General features: G+C 42.6%; 1 protein-coding gene across 1 annotated transcript in view; it reads right to left on the bottom strand.

The window, feature by feature from the left end:
- Sf3b5 (splicing factor 3b subunit 5) overlaps nt 1–15,585 on the bottom strand; it is a 40,523-nt gene extending 24,938 nt beyond the window's left edge. The window contains exon 1 of the mRNA XM_080281756.1: nt 15,518–15,585. The gene's annotated coding sequence lies outside the window, so the exon portion shown is untranslated. The remainder of the gene's footprint in view (nt 1–15,517) is intronic.
- Between the last annotated feature and the right edge of the window lie 141 nt (nt 15,586–15,726).

The raw sequence follows: 15,726 nt of genomic DNA, 5'->3' as shown, positions 1-15,726 counted from the left end.
TTTCACCAACTCAGGTAATAATGATGATGACAGAAATAACAAAGTTTTAGAAGCACTCCAATCTATCAGGGCACAGATTTACAAACAAACTTATGATAAATCATCTCTCATAAATAAGATATGATTAGATATTTTGCAGGAAGAACAAGAGACATGTGAAGATCATGCACTCTCCTCACCTTGCCTTTACTATAAACTAAATATGTATGTTATGACTGAGATTTGATCCTATGCTTATTTTTTAATTCAGACCCTAGAATAAAACCACCAACAAGCTATCACAGGACACTGGTTATAAGTACCCGTGCTGGCACCTAGATGCCGAGATTCCCTTGTTACAATCTGCATACAATACCGGTAACTACATATGACAGATGTAAATCATCAATAGTCAGTCAACAGCTATACAAGAACAGTCTGGTAAACATTAAAAAATGTACATAAAACAATATAATTCACATGATTACCCATCTATTAAATATTAAATTACAGGAATAACAATATTGCACTATATCACGGTAAACAACACAAAAAAAAACCTGGCTAGATAGTAAATATATATAGTACATTACCTATCACTAATTTTAAAAGATCTGTAAATATACAATTACCTGGCCTGATACCATGTTTCCTTGGACTTTTTGTGTAAATATATTTTTTACTTAACATGCAATATACTTTTGTGTTATTTAAAAACTGAAGGATCCATATGAGGCCCCCCTCCACTGGGGGAACAGGGAAGTACGGTACCCCTGTCCCTCAGTTAGTAACGTCACTGCGTCTCAGTGCTGGCTACTAATTTTGTTAATTATAGAGGGATGACTCATCAATACACCTCTGCTTGAGGAAGAAGCATTGGGTTTTAGGTAAAACTGCAGGAGAGCTCCCATGCATAAAAGTACTTTTTCTCATCATCATCATCATCATATGGACCTCCTTTCCCACCCTAGGGCAGGGTGAGGAGTAGCAATGTCCAGACAGCACAAACTTGCCCAATCCAAATAGGCCACACTGCCATTCACTCATCATTCAAGCCCACGGAATCCTGGCTGTCCCGGATACGCCAAAAACATTCACCACATTCTGCAGCTTCACACAAACGTATCCGATTGAGTAAATCCGGACGCTGCCATGCTCACAAGGGGTGCCAAAATCCCTGATCATGCACTTCTCCTCACAACATTCATCCAGCCAGCTCAGTCTCTTGTCAGTTCCCTACCCTCACCGACTTCCAAACCTCTCTTCCTCGACCACTCTTCCACCATATCTCTCCACCTTCTCCTTGGCCTACCTCGCCTCCTCCCTCCTTCAAATTCGCTCAGGTATACCTTTTCACCACTCTATTGTTATCCATTCTTTCCACATGACCATACCATCTCAGGACACTCTCTTCGATTCTGGTGTCCACCAACTTCCTCACTCCACACCTGTCACGAATCACATTATTTAGCATCCTATCCACCCTCTGTACTCCACATACATTCCTCAGCAGTCCCATCTTCACTGCTCTTACTCTTGACTTTTCATTTTCATGCCACACCATAGTCTCGCATCCATATGTTAAAAATGGCACTAACACTCCCTCATGTAAGCCTCGTGCTGCTGCGACACTCAAGCCTCTGTTTCTTATCAAGGCCTACATTGCACCAGCTACTTTTCTTCCTTGTGTCACTCTACTTTCAACTTCTTTTCCACATTTTCCTCTCTTTTCAGTCACTGTACCCAAGTATTTGAACTCTCTCACCAATTCCAGTCTCTCTCCATTCACTGTAACACCACACTGGGAGTCACCTTCTCTCTCAATAACCATCACTTTACTCTTCTCTACATTTACTCTCAAGGCACAACACTCACAGACATCAGCAAAACTCTGCACTAGCTTATCAAGTTCTTGTTCAGTACTTGCAAGCAGTACTACATCACCAGCATACAACAAATCTGAGATATTCCATCTATCACCACTAATTACCAACGCCATCCCTCTCTCCATTACTCGTGTTTTTACTTCTTTCATCATCCCAACCATATATATATTGAACAACCATGGGGACATCACACAACCTTGTCGCATGCCCACAACGATCGTGAACCATTCACTTAGATGCCCACTAACCCTTACACATGCTTCGCAACCATCATAAAAACTCTTGACAGCACCTAACAGCTTACCCTCTACACCATACTGTCACGAATCAAATTCGCGACATTTCCCTTTTGTGAGAAGCCACGAACTATTAGTAGAAAACTCACTGTTTATCGTTCAGTTAACCGCTCATTCGGACGGAAGCTCTGTCAAATCAATTTTGCATTGTCATACGTGATCGTCTTTGTGTGAGACATTAGTGCTTCCGCTGAGCGATTTGTTTTGGGCGCGTTTCGCTCACTCGACCGTTAAAAAATGCGGCCTACTGCTCCCTTTGTCTTTCCCACGACTTACTCAGTCGAGCGTTTGTGGTGACGGAGAGGGGTTCTGTGCTCGAGAAGTGAGAGAGAGAGGTCAGCTGCACCCACACTCCACTATGGTCCTTTCACCGCAAGAAGTCCGTTCAGGGTGGGGCCCACCTGGTGAATCACCTCTAGCAATGCTGCCAAATCAACCGTAGTACATGCCTCTCTCTCTCTTATTTCCTATCTATGTGCTATTTGAAATTGTTTTTTATATTCTGTATATAGTAAAGGAAGCTATATAATACACTGAGTATCACTTTTTAGAATTATAACAACGATTTGAATGAATTCTATGACACGTGGCAGTGCTTTTTCCCATGTTGCCACGCCGTAGAATTGCCAATTTGACCACCAATTATCGAATTATCACCTACCCCCATCCCACCTGTTTCTCTCTCCCTCTCTCTCTCTATCTCTCTCTCTCTCTCTCTCTCTCTCGTCAATATAACAGAAATTTCAGATGACGAAGAAAATTATGATTAAAGATCAGAGAGAGGATTAGGCCGACAGGGGAAACCTCTTAAAAATAAAACGCGCCTAGACTTTTACCTCATAAGTGGTGTGGGAAAAAAATTGGAAATAAATAATATATATACAATATATATACAGTAATCACTCCAATATCCGACGTAATAGAGCCATAGGTAGGTCCGGATATTGGTTCTGTCTGGATATTGGGCCATGGACCCTAACTCAGAGAAACACCTATACAATTCCCTCTGGACATGCATAGCACCTATTTAAGACCCAAATCACACCAATAAGGCACATAAATGACAGAAATAAATGCAAAAGAAACATAAAATGAGGGTTTAGAAGTAGGTTCATACAATAATAAACATTCTGGTGACTGGCTCCTAGACTGGTACTTATGGACCCTAACCTAGCCTAACTCAGAAAAACACCTTCCTACTGCACATGCATAGCTCCTAACACCTTATTCACACCAAGAAAGGACATTAAAGAGTGAAATGAGGTAAGTATAGTATGGAAAAAAGTACAGTATGAAACATTCTTATGTCCGGATAGTGGGGGCTCTCCCTATGTGCTAAGGGGTCTTTGTATGCAGCATGTGTTAGGAGTGTAATGCTGTATGGCAGTGAGACCTGGGCAGTGAAGGAGGAAGACATTCGCCGGCTCAGACGTACAGAAATGACAATGATTAGGTGGATGTGCAGTGCGTCCCTGCGTCCAAGGCCTGGAGGGGCTGGGTTTACAATGGAAGAGTTGAGAGGTAGGATGGGACTGGAGTGTATTGGTGTTGTGATGAGGAGAGGTAGATTGAGGTGGTTTGGACATGTGGAGAGGATGGGGGATGATAGTTGGGTGAGGAAGGTGAGAAGTGTTAATATTGGGGGTGGGGTTATGAGGGGTAGACCGAGAAAGACATGGGACGAGGTCATTAAGTGTGACCTTAGGGTTAAGGGACTGAACAGGGAGGCTGCAATGGATCGTGCAGCATGGAGAGCCGCCATTAGGTGACCAAGGCCGACACATGCAAGCATGTTGGAGCCTTTAAAAACGAAAACGAAAACGAAAACGAATATAAATATATATATAGAGAGAGAGAGAGAGAGAGAGAGAGAAACAGGTGTGATGGGGGTAGGTAGTGATAATCCGATAATTGGTGGTCAAATTGGCAACGTCGCACTCGGGGGAATTCCAAATTCTGCCACACCCTGAACGGACATCTTGCGGTGAAAGGACCATAGTACAGTCTCCAGACTCCCACCTTAGTTGGTGATACATCGCATTCATCGACCAGTATTTCCTTTTTGTATTTCCCTAGTCTTAAGAGTTTAATTAAGGTGTTTTTCCTAGGCGTAAGAATTTAGCTCGTGAGTGAGTGAGTGAGTGAGATCTCATTAATATGATTTTGAATTGTAACGTTAAATTTATTTTGTAATCAATAAATTTAACAGTTCTTTTTCTTGAGCTTAATGTAAAGTAAACTCTTGTTTCATTTCTCCATAATTAAGCTTATTTCCCATATAGCTCCTAGCTTGCATAAACGTTTTGCTATTCATAACTGGTACTTAGGCCAGTTTTGTGTATTAAGCTTAAAATCCGTTGTGCCACCTAGGAGTTAACCCTTTAACCGCGGGTATTGTTTTGGTCTGACTGTCCTCTCCCGCGGGGGTTTCAGCCAAATGTAAACAAACCTTTAAACCTTAATAACTCTGCACAGAATAAAGCTAGAGAAAAAAATAAAGTACCATTAGAAAGTACTAACCTTCAGCTTTCCATTGATGTAGGTTTCATGACTTTGTTGACTTTCACAGGACGGGCAGTGCCGTTAGAAGTGAGGGGTGTAAAATCACTATTTTTCGCTCACACACCATTACCAAATGCCAACCTCATTCTAATAATAATACTATAAACATATGTGAACACTGCACATACGATAAACACCCACTCTGTGTTCAATGAGGCAGGTAAAAGGCACTGTAATTACCCGCACTTCACTGCCACATCAGCAGTGTTGTAATCACTATTTTTCGCTCACACACCATTACCAAATGCCAACCTCATTCTGATAATAATACTATAAACATATATGAACACTGCACATACGATAAACACCCACTCTGTGTTCACTGAGGCAGGTAAAAGGCACTGTAATTGCCCACACTTCACTGCCACATCAGCGGTGTTGTAATCACTATTTTTCGCTCACACACCATTACCAAATGCCAATCACATTCTGATAATAATACTGTAAACATATATGAACACTGCACATACGATAAACACCCACTCTGTGTTCACTGAGACAGGTAAAAGGCACTGTAATTGCCTGCACTTCACTGCCACATCAGCATGTGTTGTCACTCACACAGCTGGACAGATACTGATGCGTGCTTGGTCAGGGGTGGGGTGGGGAGCCCAGAGGGTAGGAGGTGGGGCCCCAGGGGGGGGGAAGAGGGAGGTGGGGGTCGGCTGGAGTGAAAGAACTTAATAGCTACTCTCCCTTGAAACAATTGGCGCACGGAAAAAACGCGGGGTATTCAAAATATTCACAAACATTCGAGAATGACACCCGCGGTTTGGTCCAGTTTTTGCAACGTCATTCTGGAATGACACCTGCGGTTAAAGGGTTAAGCATCAGCAAGAACCTGATACTATTATTAGTATTAGTTATTTATTGTCAGGGGTGAAGTAACTTTCTCCAGAGGCTAACAGTACTAATTCAGCATTTGTGAGTAATTAGTCTCTGCTGTGTACTGTCGAGAAAGTTTATAAATTCTCGTTCTTAGAGAATCGTTGCTTGATTTAGCAAGACAATCATTTTCCCTGCTCTTTAATCTATCTATCTATCTATATACCTAGGCTGCTTTCCCCAAGGAAAGGGAGGTAGCCGAGACAGGACGACTCACTCTCCATTTACTCATCCATTCAAACACATTCATTCGCATCTTAGCCCCAAAGGGGAGAACGGACAGATCCTCACCGCATCACACCGCACAAGGGTCAACTGCGCAATGCAAGCAGTGACATCCACAGCAGGGCCCGACAGCAGAACTGGTTTACCCCTGCCACATCATAACAGACCCATCCCCTTACCCGCACCTGACCTTATTATCAATTAAATATTATTATCAATTAAATAATAATTTACCATTATATTTTAAAAACCCCGTGATATCATAAAAAACCCCGTGACAATTGGCGACCTCATTCCAGGATATTAACTCCTAGCTCTAAAGCTATTCACGAGATAGTACTCACTCGTTCATATTTAGGAATTTATCATTAAAGTTTATAGGCACAAGCTTACTGGTGTTTACCGTTAATTTAGCAGGTGAATTTTTGTTTTATCAATCCATAGAGTACTTAACTCTATTTAGTTTATTCTTGGTAACGCCAGACGATTTTATTCGCTCCTGGGAAGTCGCCGTACCCATTGTGTTTATTATTGAGTCTTCCCAGTCATTTGCATTTTTGCTCTAATCTTTGCCAGTTAACTAGATAAGACTGGTCACCACTAGCTTGTGTCTGTATTCTTTATTTGTGTTATTAGCATTCGTTTGCAAAGCAGTCAGTACTCAGTTTCGGTTTGCTTAGTAAATTAGCGCCATGGCTACCACTGTATTTTTACAGGAAGCCAAAGAAATGGGTCTTTTGGACCCAACCGAAATTAAAGAGTATATACTCTCACAGCATAATCAGGAGCAGCAGCGCGAGAATGATGCCCGTGAAGAGCGTAAGATTCAGTGCAAATACAAGCGAGAACAGCGTGAGGAACGCGAAAAGGAGCGCGAACACGAGCAGAAACAACGCGAGCTCGAGTTAGAAAAAGAGCGACAACAGCGCGAACAAGAGCAAAAACAGCGCGAACTCGACTTAGAACACATGCGGGAACAACGTGAATATGAACGTGCCGAACGTGAGGCACGAGAAAAACATGAACTTGAAATGCTGAAGCTCAAGCGAGATTCCTTGGCTTCAGATACATCTGGTGCAGTTGGTCAAAGCTCCACGAGCGTTCTCCCTGCACATGTCCTGGCGACCCCACGCATCAAGCTTCCTTCATACAAGGAAAGCGAGCGAATCGAGCCGTACATAGCTCGTTTTGAGGACATGGCAGACATGTATCAACTGGATGAGGCAGCTAAGCGGATCTAATTTCTTAGTTTATTTGAGGGCCCTGCCCTCGATATTCTCCACAGAATTCGTGGAGACAATCTCACGTATGAGATGATGAAAGCTGCACTCATTAAGGCGTATGGTCTCACAGTAGACGACGCCAAAGTTCAGTTCATGCGAGCTCGTCTCCAAGACAAGGAGACAGCTGTTCAGTTCCTTGATCGTCTCACAGCTTACTTAAATGAGTGGATGGAGAAAGATGAAACTCCTTCCACGCGTGAGGGGATAATTGACCTTATGATGCGTACACAGCTAGAAAGGTCATGGCCTGCTGAGCTCATAGCACAGCTTAAGATCTGCCAGGTGAAAGATGCCAGCTAAATGGCAGAAAAGGCTGACGCATTCTTTACTGCATACGGGTATCAAACTCGTAAGCAAAACACCTGGAACAGAAAACCTGATAAATCTGGGAAATCGTCTCAGACTGAATCCCAGCACCAAGGCCGTTCTCAGAGTAATGGCCAAGGTCCAACCAAACCGCAGAAGGACCAGGGGCAAAACACTCAGAAACCTGAGTGGAAGAGGTACAACAAGTACCCTAACCAGCAGCAGTATCAGCCACGCAATCGACCGTCGGGACAAACTTTTTCATCACCAGCTCAAAAGAGGCAGGAAGCGAATGCAGCCTTCATTCCTCAGCAGCAGCATGGTGGCCACGTCCCTACCAGTATGGGTACTCCCCCACAGTTCGCTAGTCCCACAGTGACAGTGAACCCCCCTCCACAGATGGCCAATGTTCCATCTTCCCAACATAATCCTCAAGGCACAATGTTTGCCGCATCAGTTCAGCAGCCTCATGAGTGGCTAGCTGCTTCCTCCACAGGCCCTCCCACAGGTGACAGTACCTTCCTTGTTCAGCAAGGGTTTGTGGGAGACATTCCTGTGAAGGTCCTGAGAGATAATGGTTCCTCAGGTTGCTCTGTCAAGCAGAGTCTAGTTCGGCATGAGCAGTACACAGGTCGACAGATCCATGCAAACCTTATTGATGGATCAGTGAGATTGTTCCCTGAGGCACGTATCCAGGTGGCATCTCCATTTTATACTGGTACGACACTTGCAGTTGTCATGCCAGAACATCTATTTGACCTCATCATTGGCAATATTCACGGAGTCAAGGATAGTTGCTCCGATGATGACGCTACTCAGACTTCAGCTGCTACGGTAACACGAGCCATGGCTGAGGCTCCAGACTGTGTCACCCCAGTGATCACTGAATCGTCGCAAGATCTGATGTGTAGTCAACTTGTTGTGCAAGAACAACATTCTGACCTGACACTTGCTGCCGTGCGGAACAAACAAAAGGGTCGAGTGATTAAGTATTCACGGGGAGGTCGAGCCAAGTTCCTTCGCAAACAAGGACGGCTCTACCGTGAGTCACAAACACCCGAGGGCGAGGTTCGACAGCAGTTTGTCGTCCCCGCCAAGTACCGCCAAGCAGTGTTAGAATGGGGTCATTGTTCAGCCTCAGGAGGTCACATGGGCAAAAGGAAGACCCAGGGCCGTATCCGAGCTGACTTTTTCTGGCCAGGGATGGGACGAGACATAGATAGTTTTGTCCGTTCCTGTAGTGTGTGTCAAAGTAACACCACTAATCAGGGACATGTCCTTCCTGTGCCGTTCATAACCACACCCGTAATCTCTGAGACAGTTGAGAGACAGGGTAGTGGTGAAGTGGGTGCAGACCTGACGTCTCGCCCATTGGCCCCATAGGACACAGTATGTCCAGGGCCTGTACATACATATTATGTACCGTAAGTTAAGGGGGAAGTTTGAGAGAGAATTCCGCAGAGGCGACTCGAGGCTATGGAAGACCTGAGTTTGCACAAGGATTCTCAGCTCCCCGATACTAATATAAGTACTGTAGGTTAAGGGGGAAGATCGAGAGAGAACTCCGCAGAGGCCACTCGAGGCCAAGGAAGACCCGAGTTTGCACAAGGATTCTCAGCTCCCCGATACTAATATAAGTACTGTAGGTTAAGGGAGAAGTGAGAACTCCGCAGAGGCGACTCGAGGCTATGGAAGACCCGAGTTTGCACAAGGATTCTCAGCTCCCCGATATTAATATAAGTACTGTAGGTTAAGGCACAGGTTGAGGACCATGTGCAGTTCGAGGCTATGGAAGACCCGAGTTTGCCCAGGGATTCTCAACTTGCCGACCATAATTGTGTGCTATAATTAATGGCGACCTCGAATGTACGTCGTAGCACTGACTGCTAGGCAGAGAGAGTAATTGTAACATAATAAAATTTTGTCTCATTGACACTTTTGATGCTCCACCTCAATTGATTTTGCAGGTACAGCAATGGGCGTAGCAGTTTTGCTGTGCGGGCCAGCTGATCATCTGCCGCACGCTGCCGCCTCTTCTCCTCTGCCTTCGTCGTCGCCATATTATTATTTACTGTGTTATTTTACACGTAGGTACAGTTACACTACAACTGTCACACCTACATCGTGTATTACATACACCACGCTACACAACAATTAGTTGTCAGTGTAAATGTAGCGAATTTTCGCTCAGTTTGACCTGAGTACAGGATTTTCACTGTCGTCACAGAGTTTTTCCCTCAAACTTGCTTCTATTAACGTAAATACGAGTTTTTTTTCGTTCACTGGCGACTGCGACTTTCTCCTGTAGCAGGATAGCACACACACCACAGTGTGAATCTTGTGTGACTGAGTTAGGATGTGTACATATATATATATATCCACAAATTTTTTCCCATAAGGAAAAAATTTAATTTTGTAGGGGCGTAATATCACGAATCAAATTCGCGACATTTCCCTTTTGTGAGAAGCCACGAACTATTAGTGGAAAACTCACTGTTTATCGTTCAGTTAACCGCTCATTCGGACGGAAGCGCTGTCAAATCAATTTTGCATTGTCATACGTGATCGTCTCTGTGTGAGACATTAGCGCTTCCGCTGAGCGATTTGTTTTGGGCGCGTTTTGCTCACTCGACCGTTAAAAAATGCGGCCTACTGCTCCCTTTGTCTTTCCCACGACTTACTCAGTCGAGCGTTTGTGGTGACGGAGAGGGGTTCTGTGCTCCAGAAGTGAGAGAGAGAGGTCAGCAGCACCCAGACTCCACTAGTACAGTCTCCAGACTCCCACCTTAGTTGGTGATACATCGCATTCATCGACCAATATTTCCTTTTTGTATTTCCCTAGTCTTAAGAGTTTAATTAAGGTGTTTTTCCTAGGCGTAAGAATTTAGCTCGTAAGTGAGTGAGTGAGTGCGATCTCATTAATTTGATTTTGAATTGTAACGTTAAATTTATTTTGTAATCAATAAATTTAACAGTTCTTTTTCTTGAGCTTAATGTAAAGTAAACTCTTGTTTCATTTCTCCATAATTAAGCTTATTTCCCATATAGCTCCTAGCTTGCATAAACGTTTTGCTATTCATAACTGGTACTTAGGCCAGTTTTGTGTATTAAGCTTAAAATCCGTTGTGCCACCTAGGAGTTAAGCATCAGCAAGAACCTGATATTATTATTAGTATTAGTTACTTATTGTCAGGGGTGAAGTAACTTTCTCCAGAGGCTAACAGTACTAATTCAGCATTTGTGAGTAATTAGTCTCTGCTGTGTACTGTCGAGAAAGTTTATAAATTCTCGTTCTTAGAGAATCGTTGCTTGATTTAGCAAGACAATCATTGTCCCTGCTCTTTAATATTATTGAATATTATTATCAATTAAATAATAATTTACCATTATATTTTAAAAACCCCGTGATATCATAAAAAACCCCGTGACACATACATGTGCAAAACTTTCCACAATCCCTCTTTGTCTACTTTGTCGTATGCTTTTTCCGGATCCATGAATGCCATAAACACCTTATGGTCCTTCTCACAAGCCTTCTCTGCTATCTGTCTCACTGCAAATACTTGATCCACACATTCTCTGCCATGCCTGAAGCCACCCTGTTCATCACTCACTAGGACTTCTGATATCTCTCTTACTTTCTTACCTTCCCTACCACACTCAATAAACTTATGCCATGATAATTCTTGCACTCACTTCGCTCACCATTATTTTTGTACAAGGGTACAATCACAGCCTTTTTCCACTCTGCAGGCATAGTTTCACTCATCCATGCCTTCTTATTTATCTCCAACAAGCACTTCATTCGACTCTCTCCACTATACTTAAGCATCTCTGCATACACCTCATCAACCCCAGCTGCCTTCCCATTTTTCAGCCGTTTCAGAGCACTCTTCACCTGTGCGAGTGTCACGTCTCCTGGCACTGCATTCCTTCTCTGCACCCCCCCGAAACCAATCATGTTTACAGCAGCTCTGCTCTCTCTATTCTCATTCATCAGGCTTTCAAAATATTCTTTCCATCTGGTCCTTACTTCATCTCCAGGGGTTAATAACCTACCACCTGCATCGTTCACACCATCACATTTCTTTCCACTTTCACTTCTACATTCCTGCACCTCTTTCCAGAATAACTTCCTATTATCAGAGTAGAGTAGTTCGCATTCATTTTTCTTCCCAGATCACCATTTACCTCCTCCTTTTTCCACTTCACTAGTCTCTTTACCTGCTTCTTGCTCTCGATATACTCAGTTCTTATTTCAACTGAACCCCTATCCTGTAACCACATTAGCCACTTCTTCCTCTTTCCCTCCACCACTCTCTTAACCTCCTCATCCCACCATGCTGTACCCTTCTTTTTTGTTGATACTCTTGCCACACCACACATCACTCTAACATTCCTAACTAAGCAATCCCTATATGCATTCCACAGGCTGTTCAGATCCAATTCATTGTTTCTAACTCTTGTCCTCTACTTTGGTCCTGTACTCATCTGCCATTTCTTTGATCCTCAGCTTCTCAACTTTTAGTCTTTCTCCCTGACTGCTCCTCTCTCTCTTGATCCACCTCGCTCCTCTCAGCTTGATCTTGCATACCACGATCATATGATCTGACAGACCTCCACATCGTCCTCTCTCAGCCCTTGTATCAGCAACCATTCCCATCATCGACCTCTCTACGAGCACGTAATCAATCAGGCTTCTTTCAACACAATCCCCGTTTCCTCTATACCATGTATATTTATGTGCATCTTTATGTTTGAAATACAAATTACAAATGCACAACCTCCTATCCTGACACATATCCTTTAGTCGATTCCCATTATCATTTTCTCCTGGTACTCCATAACAACCCATTATGTCATCCTCAGGACCAGTGCCTACTCTTCCATTCATATCCCCCACCACAATCATTTTATAGCTCCTGGGCATTTCTCCCACTACTTCATCCAGCTCATCCCAAAACCTGTCTTTCTTTCTCTCACTCCTGTCCTCACACAGTGCATATGCTACAACCACTGCCACTTTCACCTCAAACTTGAACCTGACCGGTACATACACCTCGAGCTGACACATTTGTAGTCTCTCACTCCACTCTGCCACCCTCATTCAGTTCAGTTGATAGGTGAGGAGTATTGCCTTTTCATCGGCACTCCTCTTGTCAATTCATTTTTCTAGTTTATTACTTTCTTGTATTTAGCTCGTGTTTTGCTCGTCTTTTTTTTTTCTTTTTTTATTCTTTGCTATTTGTTAACGTATTCCTCTTTCTTTCCTTAATTTCTCTCTTTTCCTCCATATATGATATAAATAGTCTTTTGTTCTTCCTATATTTTCATCAACAAAGCAACTCCTTCCTTGCATCTTCCTCTCCCATTCATTCCTAATCTTACACATTTCACACCCTCCCACTCCTCCACTTCGCACCCTTTCAATTTCGTTTCACTCAATGCCATCACAGCATACCGTGCACTCTTGAACACATTCACCACTTCCACCCTCTTGCTCTCCTCATTCACACCTCTCACATGCCACATGGCCACGCACGTCTGCCCATTTGGTTGGGGCCCTGGGCAGGTATTGGGCACTCCAAGGCTCTCTGAAATGACTGCCATGATCAAGTGATTTTGGATAGGGGAATCTGGGGGACACTTAACCCTGCCAGAAACCCCAGTTATATGGTTACCACCCAGCATAGTAAATGGTTTCCTGGGTACAGGAAACCAATTGGCTTGTCACTCAGTGTAGAGCTCATATGGCATCACTCTACATTGAGTGAGTGGATGATGTAATTATCATTGTGATACCTTTAGAAACTTTTGGAAATGCAAAATTTTTTAAGTTATCAACTGTACAACTGCCAGTTTTACATGCACACTGTGGCAAATGGTCACCCACCAGGTTGGACTTTCAGGCTGATTCAGCTCCAATGTCAGTCTGTCAATAATTAGTCCCTACTAACCTAACCTAATTCAGCCAAACCTAATTTACCCTAACCTAGCCTACCTGCATGATCTGGGGAAAAATGAGTTTTGGGTCTGAACTGGCCCAATGCCCTCTATAAAATGCTACTGCTAATGTCAACATAACAAACTTCATGCCCTTGAGTAACATGCTATTTTCACTGACTTTGGGTGTCATGAAAGAATTATACAATCTTGTGTAACATAAATGGTATTTCTGTAGACTCTGGGTAAATGAATTTACAATTACGAAAGATAATGTCATAAAATTTTCAGTAAATTTTTAGTTTTGGACATCTCGGGATTTCAAAGAGCAAACAATGTTTTTCTGGTGGTTTCCAATGTGATTTGAACAATTTTGACTTTCATTTCTATAAAAAAAATCACTAGTTTTTGTGATTTTCCTCCAATCCCACCTAGGGGTTTTGCTAGGGGAAAATCACAAAAACTAGCAATTTCCAATAGGGTACATATAAAGGTCAAAATTTTTAAAATACATAAAAACCATTGGAAAAATAGAGTCTGCATGTCTAGCCTAAATCCCTGACCTAGCCTAACCTAACCTTCCCCCGTTAAGGAAAGTACCCTTAAAAATCAGACATTTGATAATTATACTTTTTTCTCTTTTTTGTTTTCAGACTGGGGGTGCTATGGCCACAAAATCAGATAAGGTTATTATCTTTGAAGCGACACAGATTTTTACAGTTTTTACAGATCACCTGAACTGCTAGAACACCACGAAGACTTAAAAACTCAATACTGTAGCTTCCAATTTGTCTGCATAATCTCTGCAATATTTGGCAAATAATTAGAAGTAATCACTCTCACACTCGGAGCACAAAGACGCCATCCTGATACTGAAATTAAAAATCAGGAGCGAAATGACAGCCAGTTACGCTGACCTATGATTGGTGGGGATGAAAACAAAAGCGCCAATCAGCTGCTACAAAAAAAGAAGAAAAGAAAAAAAAGTGGTCTGTCATTGTGCATGTCAGGCACTAGCGCATGCCTACTACAGTCGTTCTATTTTATCAAGGCAGTTTGGGTCGGGCTCTCTGGGACCTCACTCTGTTAGCTCTGTTGCCACATTGTCACCACACACGTGCACTCTCTCTCTCTCTCTCTCTCTCATATTATATATTAACTACTACTAATTGTATTTTCTTAATTTTTTCTCGTTTTCGACTTTTTTTCCACACCACCCAAGGTAAAAGTCTATAGGTGCGTTTTTTTTTTTTTTTTTTTTTTTTTCTTCTTCTTAAATAGCTTCCATGGCGGGAGACTGACCGAGTATGACCCACTCACGCAGGGCTGTCCCTCGTGTCACCACCTGACAACATCTCAAAGACATCGCTGACAAGTCTTATGAGATGTATACTATACTACAGCTTTTTTATTGAATTACATCTATACAGAGTGTTTAAAATTCATTTATAAGTAGTTACTAGCTTAAAATAGGAGAGTGAGAGAGAGAGAGGTGAACACAAATAATTACACGTGTGTCGGCGGCGATGTGACGACAGAGCTAACAATGTGAGGTCCCAGAGAGCCCGACCCAAACTGCCTTGATAAAATAGAACGACTATAGTGACTATTAATGAACATACAAATGCACAGGAGCTCTCTCACGGCATGTCGAAGATCTTGACAGGCTAACTTCTGAAATGCGGAAAAAATTTGTAAATTCATTTATGACGCCATTATTCACTACCGACTGCGTGTCCAACGTTCAAAATACTCGATCCAGGTAAGATCTCAAGATTAGGGAGGGTTACTATTTGAAATTCCCTACGTCCAAAACTAATTCCAAATTTTCATCATATGTTAGTGGGAGCTCTCCTGTAGTTTGACCGCATTTTATTTATACCTACATTGTGACCTGTGCGTACAACGTTATAGTTACGAAAATTTAAGTTAGGTTTGGAAAAATAGGCACTGATAGGTGTAATTTCGTAAAACAATGGCGTTCTAAGATGACGTCCATCCGTCTTCATGCACCACAAGATACTGTTCGTAAACATATTTGTCTCTGTTGGTGGAATGTAATTCCGAAATAATACCACTGGCATTATCACAAACACCCAGCAATTTTCCCTACCTAACGCAAACCTATCAGGAACTGTTCAATTCCCATTACCAAATTATTATTCAGTAGAACTTTGGAAAACCGCGTCCTCCTCAGCCGAAATCGGCGTCGTTTGTTTTGGTTACCTCGGTGGTTCTTCATAAAATCTACAGGTGTGAAGAATAATAAATTACGGAGTCTTTATATACAAAAAAAAAAAAAAATGCACATTTAATTATCAAAGGAGTTATGGAGTTATGTTCTACTTTAGTGCTTAATTA

Source organism: Coenobita brevimanus, chromosome 91 (assembly GCF_032717465.1).
Source record: "Coenobita brevimanus isolate Jiangsu-jjx chromosome 91, ASM3271746v2, whole genome shotgun sequence".
NCBI classification, from domain to species: Eukaryota; Metazoa; Arthropoda; class Malacostraca; order Decapoda; family Coenobitidae; genus Coenobita; species Coenobita brevimanus.
Note: the sequence above shows the minus strand (reverse complement) of the source record. Positions and strands in the feature narration are given on the sequence as shown.